This window comes from Mirounga angustirostris, unplaced genomic scaffold (assembly GCF_029215605.1).
Source record: "Mirounga angustirostris isolate CCGP_5_RB_7025 unplaced genomic scaffold, mMirAng1.0.hap1 SCAF_15, whole genome shotgun sequence".
Taxonomy (NCBI): domain Eukaryota; kingdom Metazoa; phylum Chordata; class Mammalia; order Carnivora; family Phocidae; genus Mirounga; species Mirounga angustirostris.
The window spans coordinates 8,684,450-8,703,340 of record NW_026991723.1 but is presented as its reverse complement, the minus strand read 5'-3'; the positions used below and the strand labels follow the sequence as shown (position 1 = coordinate 8,703,340).

Below are 18,891 nucleotides of genomic sequence, written 5' to 3'. Positions count from 1 at the left end.
AGAGTTCGACATCCCAGTTGCTGCCCTGGGTGAGACGCACCTTGGTCTAGGAGGGACTACACTTGAGCTGATGATGTTTTGATGTTTTTTTCTGATCATCAGATTTCCCACCTTCAAAATGAGCATGGTGGGCCACATCAGAACGGGGAGCATGCGATCATTACTGAAGAGTCCAACACCCTGTTATTTTTCTTCTGTTCCAACCCTTAATGAAAGCAATTTTCATTAATGCAAGGGTGAGCAAGCCACATTGACCTTGGTGACATGGTTCATGAACTAAAAACTTTAAAGTTGTTTTTTTTTTTTTTTAATTTGTCTTGTTTAGATCTGCCTTCTCTAAAAGACCACTTGGCATAACATAACAAAAATATCTTCCTACAAATGTGCAAACATTTCTCTCAGATATCTGGCACCACTGTGGCTGCCTCATAACCTTTAGATGCTTTAAGCATCTCTACACTGACAAAATGATTTTAGGAGAATTAAATGCAGGATTGGCAGTGGTTCTGCCAAAGCCTCATCGCAGGACATCTAGAAGGAAGGCTTGCTTCCATGGAAGCCTCTGCTCCAGGGACAGAGAGATCCACATCAAAGAGGAAAATAACTGGACAAACACATTTATCATCACAGTGTGATAATATCAGCTGCAGTTTATGGGACAAGTCTAGGAGAACTTCGAGCCTCCTTTCTTCCTTATTTTGCTTCCCAAAGCCGTTACTGAAATAAAAATTAGGATGGCCAGACCAGATTATCAGAGATGGTTTCAGCCTGTATATAATAATCCATGGATCTGTAGATAAGAGGGAAAGCTTTTCTCCCAAGATGGCATATGATTACATCTCAGGAGAATTGGTGAGAGGTACCTTCATCCTTGATCATTAACCTTTAGAGATAAAAAGCAATTTCAAAGGTCCTTTGCCCCCTAATGCTCCAGATGAGGAACCTGAGACCCAGAGATATTAGATAGCAGACTAACCTGAGAACACAGCTTGTATTAGTATATTGGGGCTGCCTTAACAAAGGACCACAAATCGAGTGGCATAAATGACAGAAATTTATTGTCTCTGAGTTCTGGAGGCTAGAAGTCCAAAATCAAGGTGTTGGCAGGATTGGTTTCTTCTGAGGGCTGGGAGGGACGAATCTGTTCAGAGGAGTAAGGATTCTTATTAACTTGGCCTAAAAATAAAATCGTCTTGGAGGTAAGCAATGAATTTTTTATTATTATGTGGCTGATAATGTTGAACCTTTTGAGCAAGAGATGAAGTTCCCCATTTGGTCAAATCCAACCAGAGATAAAGGGAAGGGTGCCCATGGATGTGGTCCATAAGGGTCAGTCTCTAAAGACTAGGGTGAGTGGACCTGGAGGTGGATGATATTTAGCATAGTGCTAAATAACCCAACAGACACATTAAGGTATTTGTAAGTTTTATAAGAACAGAAACCTGTCTGCTCTTGTTCACCATTTTATCCCCAGCTACGTCCTTCCAATACCGATCAATGTTCCAATGCTCTGACACTAACCAGGTATCCAATAATTCAATTCAGTGCTGACACTACTCAAATGTTAGCACAGACCCCACAAATTAAGGGCTCAGTCCCACGAGATGCCCTTACTTTAGACACCAGCCACAAATGGGGTCCCCAGGAAACCTGAACATCTGTCCAACTGACTACAGATTTGAAGGTTCCCATGACTTCCACTCAGGTTCAATAACTTGCTAGAACAACTCATGAAAACACTCTACTCTCCATTACAGTTTTATTATAAAGGATACAACTCAGCAACAGCCAAATGGAAGGGGTTCATAGGGCAACGTATGGAGGGATGGGGGCTTGGGTATCCAGAACTTCCAACCCTCTGAGTGTGTCACCCTCTCAGTACATCACTGTCTTGACCAACCTGAAAGCTCCATTAGCCTCATTGTTTCAGAGAATTTACAGAAGCTTCATTACTAAATCACTGGCCACTGGTGACTGAATTAAATCTCCAGCCCCTCTCTTCTCCCTGTTGGTTGGAGTCTGGGCTAATAGTTCTAACCCTCTCACATGGTTGGTTCCTTGTAAACAACCCTATCCTGAAGCTATCTAAGGACCTGTATTCAGTCACGACATTAGTATACAAAAGATATTCCTAACACTCTGAAAATTCCAAAGATTTTAGGAGCTCTATGCCAGGAATGGGGACAAAGACCAAATATATGTTTTATCATGCCATGTAGCCACATCCTACCACAGTGTCTGGTGCATAACAGACAGTAATATTTGCTAATGAATGATGCAGTCTCAGCAAGCCACTCTAGAGTCCCTGCCTCCCTCCCTCCCTCCCTCCTTCCTCCCTTCCTTCCTTCCTCGCTTCCTTGGGATTACTTACTGAATTTTTTAAGCCAAAACTATACATGGCTTTAAGATTCTCCTTCCCCTTTTTTTGGGTATTCTAGGAAAGACAAACCCGGACAGGTCTCCAGAATCTTAGGACATTTCACACCCCTGACATCCCAAGTCCTGGGAGACTCAATGGAGAAATATTCCAAACCTACTGATTTATAGTCTGTTCCAGTCTCCTTGTTTTCGTACCTTCTTTTTACCTTCACAACCAACATATTCTGCTGCCCTAAAGAGACGCGGGAAGCTAGGGTTGGACATTTGCTGGGGATGCTAGAACATTTTTTGCTTATGTTATATGTTGTGCAACATGCCACCGAAAGGACTTTATATTCTGGATAGTTTCCCAGTGATATGAGTCCCACCTTATGCTTTTAAAATCCCAAGTGATAGGCATTTTACTACATATTGTAGGGAAAACTGGATTTCTGCCAAAAGAAAATCTGAAACCAAGGATAAAGAAAATGTGGAATGGAGTAGAGCTATTTTAAATGCAATAACAGAAAAAACAAAAGTGAAAAAAACACACAGGTCCATTCAGGCCCAATATGCCTTGAAAACGTGATGTGAAATTCCAGTTTAAATGAGGGTTGGGATAAGGGTGTTGAAGTTTTCTATCCATCAGCCCACCTAGCTCTCAACCTGATGGTTGGGCTAGTTAGCAATACCCTTCTAAACTTAACAAAAACAAGCCAAACTCTAGGACCAAACTGAATTCTCAACCTAAACAGTTGCGCAAGGGCTTGATGAGGTCCTCTTAGAGAATATTTTTAGCTCTGCTCAGACACCCATGGCGCACCTTTCTGTGGAAGTATACCCTTCAAGCTGAGCAAAAAATACACATGGGGTTCCTGAATTTCCTTACCTGAGTGTCCTCTCTGGCCACCGCGTCCCCAGGGCATGTGACACCTCTTTGATCAACAACACACAGTATCATCACTTCAGGCACTGGTAAGAAAATGCATCCAAAAAGGGATTATGATACACAGCTTGCACATGTTTGCTGGAAACAGACACTGATACTGGAAGGAAATGCCTGAGGCACTTGTTCTAAACCCAGTTGATCCTTCTAAGTGACCTAGGGGGAGCGGTCGCTGGAAACAACCAGTGGGTCTTTTGAAAGAGGGACAGTGAGAACTGAGCCCACCCAAAGAGCACCAAATTATATCTAGAGGTAGAGCCTAGGTGTCTTTTTAAAGTTACCCGCCCCATCATACAATGGAAAAGAAACACATTAATCATTTTCCTTTAATGTCTTTCAACAATACTCACCTGGATTGGGTACAGGGGAATTCCATGGGAAATATTTTCAAAACAGACACGTGCAAGACCTTCCCTACCCACCCACCTGCCCCACCATTCAGACAAACCCTACGCAGGGGCAACCTATGCATTTTGCAGGAACTCCCAGGTCTTTCTGATCCTCCCTCTTCCCTTCATCCTGACTTATCCCTGGTTAAGATCCACTGAGCACTAGATCTCTATTACACTCAGTTACTAGAAAGAAATATATTTGGGTCACATATCTTAATTCCCTGCTGACATACCTTAATGGAATTAATATTTAACAATACACACTTGACTTAGATCAGAAATACCTTATAGAGGTTATCTACTTAAATTTTACATTGTTACAACTTCTGGAAGATCAGTTTCAATCATCTGATATATTACCCAACATCCATTACATAAACCCTTCACAAAACCGCATGTCTGACAAAAGATGGTCCCTCCCAGCCAAACAGGTCTGTCTTTCTAACAGGCAATGATAATGAGATAATGCGAAGTGTCTGCCCTGTGCCTCAGCTGCTAGAAAACAAGCCTGTTTTAGCAATAACTGTGCATGCTGACAAGCATCCTCAGAAATGGCTTATAAGGCAGTGTTGTCCAATGGAACTTTGTGTGATGACAGGAATGTTCTTTGTCCACACTGTCCAGTTCAACAGCCAGTAGGCACACGTGTCTAGTAAGCACTTCCCATGTGACTGGTGTGGTGGAAGAATGTATTTTAAATTTTATCTAATCTCAGCTAATCTAAGTTTAAGTGGCCACATGGGCTGGTGGCTATATTATAGTGGCATATGGTTGCAAGGCCACTTGTAAGATTTAAACTAGTACTTAATACACATGATAAGACAATACAAAAGTTTTATAGTAGTTTCAACTTAGGAGCAAATGCTATGTTTATATTTTAAGAGTGTCACTGACTTTCAGTAATATTACAGTTGACCCTTGACCAACTCAGAAGTTGGCAGGGCTGACCTTCCACACCGTCAAAAATCCTTGAACAAATTTTGACTTTCCCAAAATTTTACTAGTAAACAGAAGCCTTAATGATAACAGAAAGTAAATTAACACATAGTTTATATGTTATACATCTTATATACTGCATTCTTACAATAAAGCTAGAGAAAAGAGCATGCTCTTAAGAAAATCATAAGGAAGAGAAAATACATTCACAGTACTGTACTATATTTATCAAAAAACACCCACATATAAGTGAACCCATGCAGTTCAAACCCATGCTGTTCAAAAATCAGCTGTATTTGAGAAGACTTCTGCATATCTGAGGTTGACTATAGAAACTTGGCTGCTCTTAATAAAAAGGAGAAGGCTCAGGTCATCCGTGGAGCAGCCTGATTTAACTGGACGTGCCCTCTGTCCCGGACTGTCATAGTTATGATGCTGGGACCTGAAGACAGAATGCTGACTGTCCTCTGAACAGTGCCACTGTACCCTGCCTGGATGGCAGGGTGGTAACCTTTCCTCTCTCTAGTACCCAGATGTCTGTTACTCGATACACACTCAAGCATTACTTAGGTTAAAGAATAAAAGGCAACTATTATTTTTTAACTTTACAAATGTCCCCCTCAGTACCTAGCATAGTGTAAAAACAATAAATATTTTCTGGTTGCTTAATAGTTACACAGGTTAAAAAAAAAAAAAAGCAGAAATTTCTACTAATGACTATTTCTGAGGAAGAAAATGATGGGGGGAATAAATCTTTCTCATACCTTGATGCACATGAAGCAATTTCCTGGCCTCTTCGGGTTTTCAGCAAACAGAGCAAGTCTAGAAAATATAGTCTCACCATTTCCAATAGGCACCATCATTTGCATGAGAACAGGATGCATCTCGGGATCTGTCTCTTCACAGAGGTTTGTCTGCGTGCTAGGGTCAAGAGGATTCCTTCCTCCCTGACTGGGGGAGCCGATCATCTCTAGCACCAGATGAGACCCTCAGGAACCCCTGCTGCCAGGTTTCCTGCAAGAGAAAAACAGAAGGCTCGCTTCAGTTCCCAGTTCCTGAACCTTTTAAGCAGCACTCCCCAGCACATGATGCTTTTACTTCATGGATCACAACCAGACCCTGGAGAATGAGCCTACTACCTAATTAAAGTCAAACCCATTGCTCCTAAAACCTCAGAGATGGTTTACGTCCGTGTACACATGGCCCAGCATAGCAGAAGGAAATTAAAGGCATTCCCACTGTGCATAGATTTCAACAGAGATTTGCCTTGTATAGTCAGTCCTTCACTCCTTTCCTCAACTGTTTATGGTACTTAAAGCCTCTTAGAGAGGAGTTTTTATCTAATGAAAAATACCACTTTCCAAATTCCATAGCACTGGCTGTACATTTAAAGAACTGCTGTAGTCAAACCACCAAAATCTTTAAGTCACGCTGCTATTTAACCAAGGACAAGGTCAGAGCATTTATTATAATTAGACAAGAAAGGAGAAGGGAAAAATCCATCCTTTCCTTACAATACTTTGCAGGAGACACAGTGGAATCACCTGGGCAGCTCTCTAAGGTCTCAAGGGTTGGGCCCCAACCCAGAGGAAATCAGAATCTCAGGGTAGTACCAGGCACTACAAATTCTTTTAAATAAATGTTTGATTTTTAGAAGAGCTTGAGGTTTATGGAAAAAACTGCAAAGAGACTACGGATATTTCCCATATACCCCACATCCATTTCCCCCTATTATTAACACTTTATAGGAGTATGGTACATTTGTTACAATTAATGAGCTAATATTTTTCAAAGATTTATTTATTTGAGAACGAGGGAAAGAGAGAGAGATCGCGCACGTGAGTGGGATGAGGGGCAGAGGAAGAGAGAATCTCAAACAGATTCCCCGCTGAGCACAGAGCCAAACCCGGGGCTAGATCCCACGACCCAGAGATCATGGCCTGAGCCAAAGTCAAGAGTCGGATGCCAAAACTGACTGAGCCACCCAGGCGCCCGTAAGAAGCTAATATTGCTACATTATCATTAACTAAAATCCATACTTTTTTTCCGATTTCCTCAGTTTTCCCCTAATTTGTTTTCTGTATCCAGGATCCCATCTAGGATACCACATACATAGTTGTCATGTCTTCTGAGGCTCTTCTGAGCTGCAAGAGTTTCATAGACTTTCCTTGTTTTTGCTGATCTTAATAGTTTTGAGGAGTACTGGCCAGATATTTTGTACAGTGTCTCTCAATTGGGATTGGTCTGATGTTTTTCTCATAATCAGACTGGGGTTATGTGCTTTTGGGAAGAAGACCATAAGAGGAAGCCATTCTCATCACATCAGATCAAGGGCCCATATGTCAACATAACACATTTGTCACTAGTGATGTTGATTGACCCTAATCATTTGGCTGAGACAGTATTTGTCAGGTTTCTCCAGGACAAAGTTAGTCTTTCGTCCCTTTTTGCTTACTGTACTCTTCTTAAGGAAGTCATTATGTGCAACCCACACTTAAGGAACGCAGGGTTATATTCCAGTTCCTTGAGGCTTAGGATCTACATGAAATTTTTAGAATTCTTTGATATAGGAAATTTGTCTATTTTCCTCCATTTATTTATATCATATAGATTCATTTATTTTCTACTTTGGGTTTCATTCTAATACTAATTTATTTTTATTTTGCTGTTCCAGTGTTCCAGCTTTGGCCATTAGGAGTCATTTCAGTTGGCCTTGTGTCCCTTTGTGGTAGTGGTGGTGTTTTTCTGAGCACTTTCTTACTTCTGGGCACCATAAGAGGCTCCATGCTCATCTTACATATTTCCTAGTGCTAGAATCAGTCATTTATCCAAGTTCTGGTTCCTCTTGTTGGAGAATGATATTAGAAACCAAGATCTGGGTGCTAGGTGTGCTCATTGCTACAGGGTGACATTGCTTCTAGGCTCTTCTGTCAACAGGACAAGGAAATTACGTGTGTATACTAACCCATGCATATACACATATCTGTAAGTACTTCTGTACGTAACTATCTGTATCCATATCAAGCTAATAGGAGTCCATATTGACATCTCCAACTCTAATCCAATTATCACGTGGATGTTTCCAGTCTCTTGCTTTTCTGTAACCTCCCACTCCAACAGTGAGAAACTTGGCTCCCACCATTGTCTAACCATTTACTGAACTGCTGAATTCCTGGTATGCCTGTAGAGTGGTATCAGAATTGTTAACCTGTACCCACCTGGGAAACAAGTTTATCAACTACAGCACAGCACTTATGGACAGTTCCTTCTGCCTCTAGTCTTAAAGACTCTACTCATTTCCAAGGTTACTTAGGTCAGTACCTTTTCTCCTCCACACCTTCAGTGAGGTTGTTCAATACATTCACAATACAGTTACACTGTTTTGTCACAATTCTGCATTTCATCCTGGGATCCCAACCTACTAAATAACTTTTTTTTTTTTAAAGATTTTATTTATTTATTTGAGAGAGAGAATGAGAGACAGAGAGCACGAGAGGGAAGAGGGTCAGAGGGAGAAGCAGACCCCCGCTGAGCAGGGAGTCCGATGCGGGACTTGATCCCGGGACTCCAGGATCATGACCTGAGCCTAAGGCAGTCACTTAACCAACTGAGCCACCCAGGCGCCCACGACCTACTAAATAACTTTTTAAAATCTGCATAAAGTTTGCTTTTTGTCCTATCAAGTTCTATAGGTTTTGACAAATGCATAATATCATATATCTACCCTTATAGTTATCATACAGAATAGTTCTACTGTCTTAAATAATTTTCTGTGCTTCCCTTAATCAACACTTTCCCCTTCCCCTGAACCCCTGGAGACCACTGATATTTCTACCATTTCTATAGTCTTGCCTTTTCCAGAATGTCATGTAATTTGAATCATATAATATGTAGCCTTTTCATACCGGGTTCTTTCACTTAAACTCTTGCATTGAAGATTCACTCATGTCTTTTTGTGGCTTGATAGTTCATTTATTATTTTATTACTATGCCATTGTATAGATGTGTACCAGAGTTTGTTTATCCATATACCTATTGAAGGACCTCTTGGTTGCTTCTAATTTGGGAAATCATAAATACAGTTGCTGTAAACATTCCTATGTAGGGTTTTTTTTGTATGAATATAAATTTTCAAAACAGTAACTTAAGTTTTCAAAACAGTAAACACGTAGTAGTTCAATCACTGAATGATCTAGTAAGACTACACCTATCTTTGTAAGAAAGCGCCAAAGTATCTTCCAAAGTGTCTATATTATTTTGCATTCCTACCAGCAATGAATGAGACTACTTTGTTGCTCCATATCCTTATCAGCAACTGATGCCAGTTTTTAAATTTTAGCCATTATAATAGATGTGTAGTGTTATTTCATTACTGTTTTATTTTGTAATTCCCTAATGACAAATAATGTTGAGTATCTCTTTACATGCCAATTTTCCATCTGTATATCTTCTTTGGTGAAGCATCTGTTCAGATCTTTTGCCCATTCAAAAACTTGTTTTCTTATTAAGTTTTAAGAGTCGTTTTTATATTTTGGATATAAGACCTTTATTGGGTATGTGTTTGAAAATATTTTCTCCCAGTCTGTGGCTTGTCCTTTGGTTCTCTTTACAGTGCTTTTTTAGACAACAGAAGTTTTTAATTTTAACAATGTCTGATTTCTCAATTTTTCTTTAATAAATCACGCTTTGCATCATATACTTACAAACTCATCATCAAACTCAAGGTCACATAGCTTTTCTCCTATGTTTTAGTCTAACAATTTACAAGTTTTGTATATTACATTCAGGTCTATGATCCATTTTGAGCTAATTTTTATAAAAACGTAAGGTCTGGGACTAGGTTCATTTTTTAAATTTTATTTTATGTATGGACTCCCAATTGTTCCGGCACCATTTGTTGAAAAGCTTTCTCCACTGCATTGCTTTTGCCCCTTTGTCAAAGATCAGTTGGCTATATTTGCCTGGGTCTATTTCTGGGTTCTCTATTGTGTTCCACTGATCTATGTGTCTATTGTTTCACCAATGAACACAGTCTTGATTACTGAAGCCTTATGATAAGTCTTGAAATTGGGTAGTATGAGTCTTCCAATTTTGTTCTTTTTTCAGTATTGTGTTGGGTATTAAGCTTTCCAAATGAGTCCAATGTATAGCCAATGTAAGAAACCCTGCCCTGGAGGCAGCTGGGAATAGAAGCAAGAACACGGATTTTAGAGCCAAGCAACCCTTTGTTCAAATTCTTAGTCTGTAGGCAAGCCATTTGAAATTCTGGAGCTTCAGTTTCCTTTTCAGGAAATGGGGGATTAAAATGCTTACTGGTAGGGGTTTTTGTTGTTTGTGTTTATAAAAGCAATTCCTTGGAAAACCCCAGCATAGGGATGAGCAAGCAGCAAGTGACTAGTCAAGATGAATTCCCTTTCCTTCATTTTGAGTGCTTTCTGGACTGTTTTCTTAGGGTATTCTTAGACCATTTAATTCCAAATATTATGAAGAACTGGCATAGTTTATTATTATGGAATATCTCCCAATAGATGCATAAACATGTAAGATGGGTTTTAATCCAGAGTTTTGCTTCTCCTGGAAACTGGCTGCCTAGACTAAAGAAATGAGCCTATTTGACAATCTTTTTTAGAAGGAAGTGATTCATGTTGAGCCCATGGGGAATTAATTCTGGTCTATTTTTTAACGATTTGGGGAAGAGAGAGGAATTTACTGACTGCATGGAAACAATAATGAGAATAAGTAGCAAATAGCACAAATGATTAAAAAAAAAAAAGAGGGTGAGGAAAGTGCCTTTTTAAAAAATAAGGTAAACAGGAAAGTGACAAGGAAGGACATATTCTTGAAGCAAAAATAGGATCTCTTTATGACTACACCTTTGTACTTCTAAAAATTGGGGCCATTGTTTCAGTACACATTTACATAAGTGAGATTATTAGGTAAAAAATACAGTTTCAAGATTTTTGTATAAATGTCTTGTTTTCCAAAAATGCATCCTTCATTCTACAGAGAAAAACAAACAAACAACAAACCATACACAAGCAAGAAAACAAGGGAACAAACAAAAAACTAAAAGTCAAGAAAGGTGAGAAGAGGGGAAAAATAAAGGAACTGCATTTATCACCTACATTTATGCTCCAAGCTTGCTAGGAATTACACACATTTAAATAACTTAACTTTCATGACAAATTCAGTATCATTCTCACTTCATAGATAAGAAGTGAAGGCTCAGAAAACTAAGTAATGGGCCACAAAGCATACAATTCACAAGCCAAGTATGCCTCGAAATCAAGCACTCCAGCCCCAGCTCAAACATCCTTATACCATACTGCTCTAACCCTTTAATTTCTGAAAAGGAGAAAGAGCGTGAGAAAATTTTTAGCTTTCCAAAAAGATCCCCAAAGTTCCTAGGTATTTTATAAACTGAATTCTAATTTTCTTGTACAGATCTCCTAAGAACTCTGGTACTGCCTCCTTTAACAGTGCTGAAAGGAAGGGGTTCTTTCATTTCTTGCAGGACACAGACAGGCACATTTTCACAATGGCCTCCGCAAGATGGTAACCCTCCTCTGGCACCTCCCCAGGAGTCATTAGTGAATCCCAGAGCCCTCCATGCCTGCTCTCAAAAGATCTGCCAGCCCAGCAGCAGCAATAATAACGAGACTCGGCCACTGTGTAACAGATGCTGGTGATTCACGGGCGAGAGGGCCAGGACTCACTGTGCCTCTCCTTCCCGCTGCAAACGTGAAGCCTAACCAAACTGCTCACAATAAAACTGATGACAAAACTCAAAGAAAAGAAAATGTCAGGGGTCAGAAGTGGCCACGGAAAGCACCGTAGAACCCAATTAAAAGCTGGTGTTTTCCAGCTTCACTTGTGACGAGTATTTCTGTGCACATCCCTGCTTCCTCTCCCTGAGGAGAGGTGGTGAGACATAAACCAGCAGAGGGGAAAACACTGCCCCAAGAAAGGAGCTGTTGGAGAATTCACAGTAGCAGGTGCAATGCAATTTAGGAGTAATTAAAGATATTTGAAGAGAAAACAACCCTCGGTCATGTAAAGTAGAAGGAGATGGGGAAAATGAGGACTTAAATTTCAGACACTTTATTCATAAGAGAGACATATGGCTGTGTCCTCACAGTCACGCTGGGAATCCCAGGCGGGAGTGCTTTAAAAACCAGTTGTCTAGGGTCTGATCCTCCATTTTGCAAGTCTAGAAACTAAACTTTGTCTACTTACTCACAGCTACTCAGGTTCTCAGGGGATTCCATGCTCACTGGCTTAGAAGATCCTAAAACACAAACCAGAATGCCAAGGTGTGGTTATTGTTTTTCATTTGTAATATTTTCATTTGTATTCTTTTATTTATAGTAGCGGGAAAATTTTTTTCTATTAATTATAATACCATTGCAGGGAACCATCCTGTATCTGTTAGCTCTTGCTGTATAACAACCACGTCCAAACTCAAAGACTTGAGGCAATTAGCATTGCTTTTTGCTCATGCATCTAGGGTAGTAGCAGGGCAATTCTGCTGATCTGGGAGAGGCTCAGCTGCTCGGGCACTTGTGCTCACCTGGTGGTTGGGCCACACGTGCTGGCTGATCTAACACATGGCTAGTACAGTCTGGCAATCAGCCAGAGCAGTAAGAGTAAAGGGGCCTTGTTTCCCATCACTGAGCAAGTTGGCCTGAGTGTGTTTCCATGGTGGCATGTTCAGACAGAGAGAGGAGGAGATAAGTATTTAAAGCCTCTTGATAACCTAGGCTTAAAAGTGGCACATCATGGCTTCCAGCACATTCTGCGGGCACAACGAGTCACAAGCCAGCGTACATCCAAGGGGTTAATAAATAGTCTCTAGCTATTGACAAGATGAGTTGCTAAGTCACGTACAGGATACAGGAAAGGTAATGATTACCGCTATTTTGGCATCAACCTTCCATCCCCTCCTCTCGCAGGCTCTTAAAAACTGAATTAATAAGCAGAGGTCACTTGATAAAATAAAACCCACTACAATTGGATAGTGCTCAGGGGTTATTTCAATCAGGCTTCCAAAGAATCTGATGAACTATACTTGCTCCAAGCCCAGAATGTACCAAACACCAGATTGTCTCTTTCCCTCCCCTATCCCCTCCCACACACCTTGAATGTCCATTTGGAGGTCATCTCTCAGAGTGGATTATTTCTGCAGATGCCTGCCCCTAAACCCTTCCATTATGCATTGCTTTTCACTGGCTTCAGTCTGATGGTGGCACCTATTTCCACATAATAGATTTACTTCCTGTAGCCACTACAATAACTACTACATTTGGTTTTTAGTCAATAAAAATTTAATTGCTGCGAAAGTTGCTTCAGGAAGAGATAGAGGAAAACATTCTCTCTTCGTCTCCTGCCCCCTCCTCAGGGACAGAAAGGCAATGGCACTCGTGGAGTGTGTAAGAAGAACACTTTTCTTTTTTTTTCTTTCATTAGCAGATGCCGTAATGACCAGAAATTTATAGCCCTGTGGTTCATAACCAAGTGGAAGAGCCCAAATGTCGGTGGGCCACACAGGTTTACTGCATTCACAGGAACATTTCCTCAAGTATCCTGGAACTGAAACCTAGTTATTTTGTAGCAATCCAAGGAACCCAAACCCTGTTAGAGTAAATTAGCATTTAGGTATTCAACGTGGCTTTGGAATGAGTCTTTCTGTAAAGATGAATTTTCTAGGTTACTGTTTCTTTACACAATGCCATCCTTATGAGAGCCCAAGCGAGAAATTTCTCTCTGATCTCAGAATGGGAAACAATTGGGCTGCTTCTTAGTACTTGGAATGGTTTTGTGGTGTCTGTTATTACAGATACTGTAGATCATGTATGTGAGGGCATCTCCTTCTTTGGGAAGTTCAGCACCAAAGCTGAGACCCATCTCTGGAAAATCTATAGGACTTTTTGGTATGAATTTTAGATATTAACCTCACACCTGACTTTGCCTTATCTTTCCTAGTTCTATGTACTCCCTATTCTGCCTTCCTTACTCAATGATTTTTCTGTTTTTTTTTTTTCCTTATTTAAGATACTTTTTTCTAAGTAGGCTCCACACCCAGCGTGGAGCCCATTGTGGGGTTTGAAATCACAACCCTGAGATCAAGACCTGAGCTGAGATCAAGAATCAGATGCTTAACTGAGCTCCCCAGGTGCCCCTATTTAAGATACTTATTAAGCAGACTTATAATGCTTTTTGAGAATAAGAGAATAAAGAAGCAAACAAATAAATACCAATTTCTCAAGAAAGTTATAGTTTAATTTTTTTGAATGCTTAAAAAATTCTTTGCTTTTATCTACCTTGATGGGACTCTTCCTTTTCGATTTCAGATACTGTGGCCTGAGTTATTCATACTTCTCAATGGTTCATTATCATCTTTGATCTAAGACGACCCTTCTCATTTTCTTTCTTTCTTCCCTTTTATTTCACTGCTATTCCTCATCTGTCCCAAGGCAACCATTTCAATGTGATTAATGCAAGCTCTTTTGCTATTCTGTTCTTATACAACATATAGTTTTATATGCATAAATCCTAATGGTATGCAACTATAGTTATAAACCTCAATCTGTTTCTTTTTCATTCAGCCCATGTTTTTAAGACCCATATATTTTTCTAAGGGTACATCTACTCTGTTACGTCTCTCTGCGGGAGAGCACGAACCCAACACATTTGGCCTCTCCACTCCCCAAACTGCCTCCAACACCCTCCCTGCCTCCCCCTCCTCCACCACCACCACAAATAGGCTGTGAGGACAATCCTTAAACACAGGATGAACAGTTTTGAGAGTGACAAGGGTGCTATTAGTAATTCTACCAGGACAGCAGATGTCTAGTACCTAGTACACACTGTCCTATGCAAGCTGAAATGCCTTGTCACCTTACTCATATAGGACCCTATGACCTCTGTGAGAATCCCCTCTTGATATGCACCCAAAAGTGGACTTGTTGGGTCAGGAAGTATACATAGACCTAATCTGCTATTACCACCAGAGTCCCCTGCAGGATTTCTAGACCAGTTTACACTCCCATCAGCCGTGGGTGAGGGCTTCCATGCTCCCATGTCTCCGTCAACACTTGGCAGTACGCTGATTTTGCCAGTCTAGTACATGTAAAGAGATGCCTAATAGTTAATTTAACTTGCATTTTCCTGTCAACTGAGTTTGAGCATCTCTTCATATTCTTGTTAGCTTTTTGCGTTTTTCCTTTCTGTGAATTTTGATCTTGTATCTTTGCCCATTTTCCATTGAGGTATTTGTCTTGCTGATTTGCAGAAGATGGTACTTTTTCTAAAGTGAACACACATTTCTTTGTCTTCATAAACTGCGTAAGCAGCCTGACTATCCTTTCTTGCAGAACTAGGGTCACATGATGATGAGCATATGGATTGCTGGGGTTATAAGATGCTATGAAACATAAGGTTTGAGAGAGACAAACAAATTATAATGGACTGAATGGTGCCTCCCCCTCTGAAAAAATTCATATATTGAAGTCCTAACCCCCAATGTGACTATATTTAAGACGTGGCCTTAAATGAGGTCATAAGTGTGGGATCCTAATCCATTAAGGCTTGTGTCCTTATAATAAGAGAGAGACATCAAGTCAGTAGCATGCACACAGAAATGTTTACTTCAGGTGGGCCTCCAAGTCAGATACAGGTAAAAATATCAAACTCATTTAAATTGCTTACCTTTGGTGCCTGGGTGGCTCAGTTGGCTAAGCGACTGCCTTTGGCTCAGGTCATGATTCTTGGGTCCTGGGATCGAGTCCCACATCGGGCTCCTTGCTCTGCAGGGAGCCTGCTTCTCCCTCTGTCTCCGACTGCCATTCCCCCTACTTGTGCTCTCTCTCTCTCTCTGTCGAATAAATAAAATCTTAAAAAGAAATTGCTTACCTCTTCGGGCACTTGGAAGCATCAGAACTTGCTGTTTAACACTTGGAATGTTTTATAAAAGTTAACCAGTGGTGTCATTTCCAGGAAACTGTTCAGGATATAGGCTGTTTTCAGAAATCAGGTATTTCTTCCTCTGGAAAAAATCAGTGAATTTTTCATTTTCATCCTTTTTTGTTCGTTCTCTCTTTCTTCTCTTTTTTTTAACTTATGTTCCAAAGTAATGTCTTTCCCTGGTACCACCAAGTTTCCTAGAGGAGGATACACATGGCTCAAACACATGTGTTGTTCTTAAAAACTTTTTGCTTCTGCAATTCACAATGTCCGAAGACACTGGATCTTTGGGTCTATGCTTTGTCCAGCTGGCAAGAGTTTTTCATGGGTCCTGTAGAATGGTTTCAGGGGTACTGCTGGTCATCGTGTTGCTTAACTGTACGTTTTCAGGAACATATCTAATGCGAACATTGTGATCAGTTCCTACCAATGTGTAAACTCCAGTAGAAATGATTTACAATACCTAATATAACACCATGTGGCAGCATTCTACAGAACTGAGCTTACCCTGCTGGACCTGATATCAGACCCTGATATCAGACTTCAAATCTCCAAGTTCCCAAACCTTCAGCGGAACTCCTTTGAAGTCCTAATGCATATCCTGTGTTTCTACAGAAGTTAATAGAACTTGGCCCAGCTTTTAGTAACTGGTCCCCTCCTCGGCCACCTCCTTTACCACCCCCACCCGCACTGGATAGCTGACTTCTGGTCCTTCAGGAGGGTACACTCCCTTAAACTTCAGATACCTAGAAGACTGTTTACCTGTTCCCCATTGTAGTATTGCTCTTTCCTTTTTATTTCTCTTTGCCATTATATTTCTTTTTCACTGTTATTATCCTATCTGCTTCCCCTATCTGCCACTCCCATTCATAGATGTTCCCCTTGTCTTCTCTTTTCTATCTTCTTTTCCTGTTGCTTCTCTCATGCTCTCTGGCTTTTGGCTGAGCAGAGCATCCGTTCATTCTCAGTTTGGCCCTACAGAGCAGGTGTCCTTCCATCCCCTGAAATCACCTGGCAAAACTGTGTGTGTGTGTGTGTGTGTGTGTTTGTGTTTGTGCACATGTGCACACGTGTATGTGTTTTCCTGGAGTGAGGACCGCGGCAGACCCTATGGCTGTTCTACACCCCCAACAATTCCTAATGCCCTATGTCCTTGACTTCCTTTGCCATAGAGGCTGAGAAGCTGAAAGTTTTCAATTTGCCAACTTTCTTTGTTTTGACCAATGAGAAGGAAAACATCCTTTCTTGAATAAAAAGCAAAGCCTCACTAGGAGAAAATCCTTTGCGCTTCATTCTTTCCTATGATTTCTGCCTGGAATGTAATGTAAAGCACAGACAGAAGCAGCCAGCTAGCAAACATGAGGCTGCCAGCCTGGGGATGAAGACCCATACATGAGGTAGAAGGGCAGGAAGCTACAAAGAGTTTTAAGTCTCTAATAGCATCCTGTGCCCCCATCCTAGCTCTGGACAATCTACCTCCAGACATATTTTTACATGTTATGAAATACACACACACACACACACAATTTTAAAAAGAAGATATAAAAATATAAACAAAAATTCTGAAATTTTCTTCCTGTTCCCTGATTGCTTGGTGTATGACCTAGAGGCAAGCAGCCTATTTTGGAGGCCTCTGCTAAATAACCAAGGCATTGCTATTAACAGAAATCGGCAAAAGTTAAAACAGCAATGATGCAGAAGGGGGGAGATGCCCAGAAAAGTATACTCTAAGATAGGGTGGTAACATTCAGTCATTTTTGTTTTATATGTAAGTGACTGGAAGGATATCCACAGCATGCTCATGGTGGTAGCTTTAACCTAACGTGCGTTCTTAGCTCTCCTCGTCAACCATGTACTAGCTTGCAACAAGAAAAAGAAAAAGAAGTGTTATTTCAAATTTCCCAATAGTTCAATACAGGCCCTCCCTCCCTTCCAAAATTTACTTTTTTCTTCCGGGTGCATGCTGAGTGTCTCCCTACACTGCACAGATGTGCTCCACCATGAGCCCCCACCTGTGAGGACAGCCAGGCAGGTGCAGTGGTGAGGACTAAAGAGGATGAGGGCTCATTGCAGGTGGCCTCCAGCCTGCTCTGGGGCGGAGGTGGGTGGGGTTGAAATAAGGAAAATGAATGCCCTGTGAAGCATCACCCTTGGTCATGAGGCAATCCTCCTACGTATCAGGGGAGTTTTCCCATGTCTCGTCCCACTTATCACCGAATTGTCCCAATTCCTATTCTGTCATAGAATGATGGGCATTTAGCCCTGGAACACCTTCTAGTGCACTCCTGCCTTTTCCGAGACAGAAGAGCAAGCTCTGAAAGTGAAGAGTATGTCCAAGGTCAAAGAAGACATGTAGGCAGCAGAGTGGGGATCGGAACCCATTCAGATGCTCACAACCACCATTGCTACCACCCTGACTGCCTCAGGAAGTCCTTCTTGCAGGTTGGCATTGCCCCAGAGTGCCATCTACAGAGTCTCTTACCTTCACGAAAGCCCTATAAGGTAGGTGTTGTCCCGTCTATGTTAAAGTTGAAGAAACTAAGGCTCAGGTAGATCTTGTGGTTTTCCAAGGCTAGAAGGAAGCAGAACCAGGAGGTGACCTCAGCTCTGTCTAGCCCTTTCCATTTCAGCTGACTCAAGACAGTGTATTCTGATGCTACGCATGTTCCTACAAAGTCATTTCCCACAGTTCCTCTAGAGGGGTCCTCAGCTACTGGAGTCTTAGGAAATCATTTCAGTGCCACCTCCCTCTCCCCTTCAGTGCAAAGAATCCTTCCCGAATGAGCCTGTTCTCTCAGCAGCTGGTGGTATTTGATTTGATTAACACCCTGGGACCTATCACCAGATGTAAAGATGATGCCTAATTAATTGCTTACATTAAAGAGCTGGCACTTCTTGCATTCAGATCACATTTTCAGCTTCAATCATGTTTTCGTTTCGGCAATAATATTTACATGATTAGCAAATAGTCGATTCATACTCCAGCGTGGACCTAAGCTGGGTGTGGGACTTCCCTAAGCAGATGTCCTTGACAGGTGTAAAGAAATAGGCTTTTTTTTTTTCACAGCAAGAGCCATGAGCAAGCTCTTCTACTTGTCTTTCAATAAAAAAAAATCATGCTTGAATCAACAAATATTCCTTGAGCACTGACCTGTTCTGTGTCAGTCATTCCATTTCCAAGGCCCCATGGGGGCCAAAAAGAAGTGGACTCACTAAGAAGTCACATTAGACTTAACTGTGTTTTCTTCCCTTTTTTGGTCCAAGATCTAGATGCCTTGACTAAGAAAACAGACTCGA

General features: G+C 41.1%; 1 long non-coding RNA gene across 1 annotated transcript in view; it reads right to left on the bottom strand.

The window, feature by feature from the left end:
- Positions 1–18,891, bottom strand: part of LOC123849524 (uncharacterized) — a 122,900-nt gene that overhangs the window by 34,047 nt on the left and 69,962 nt on the right. The window contains exons 4-7 of the long non-coding RNA XR_010407808.1: positions 15,544–15,676; positions 11,869–11,920; positions 5,397–5,646; positions 3,248–3,330 (exon numbers count right to left, since the gene is read on the bottom strand). This is a non-coding gene — a long non-coding RNA (uncharacterized LOC123849524). The remainder of the gene's footprint in view (positions 1–3,247; positions 3,331–5,396; positions 5,647–11,868; positions 11,921–15,543; positions 15,677–18,891) is intronic.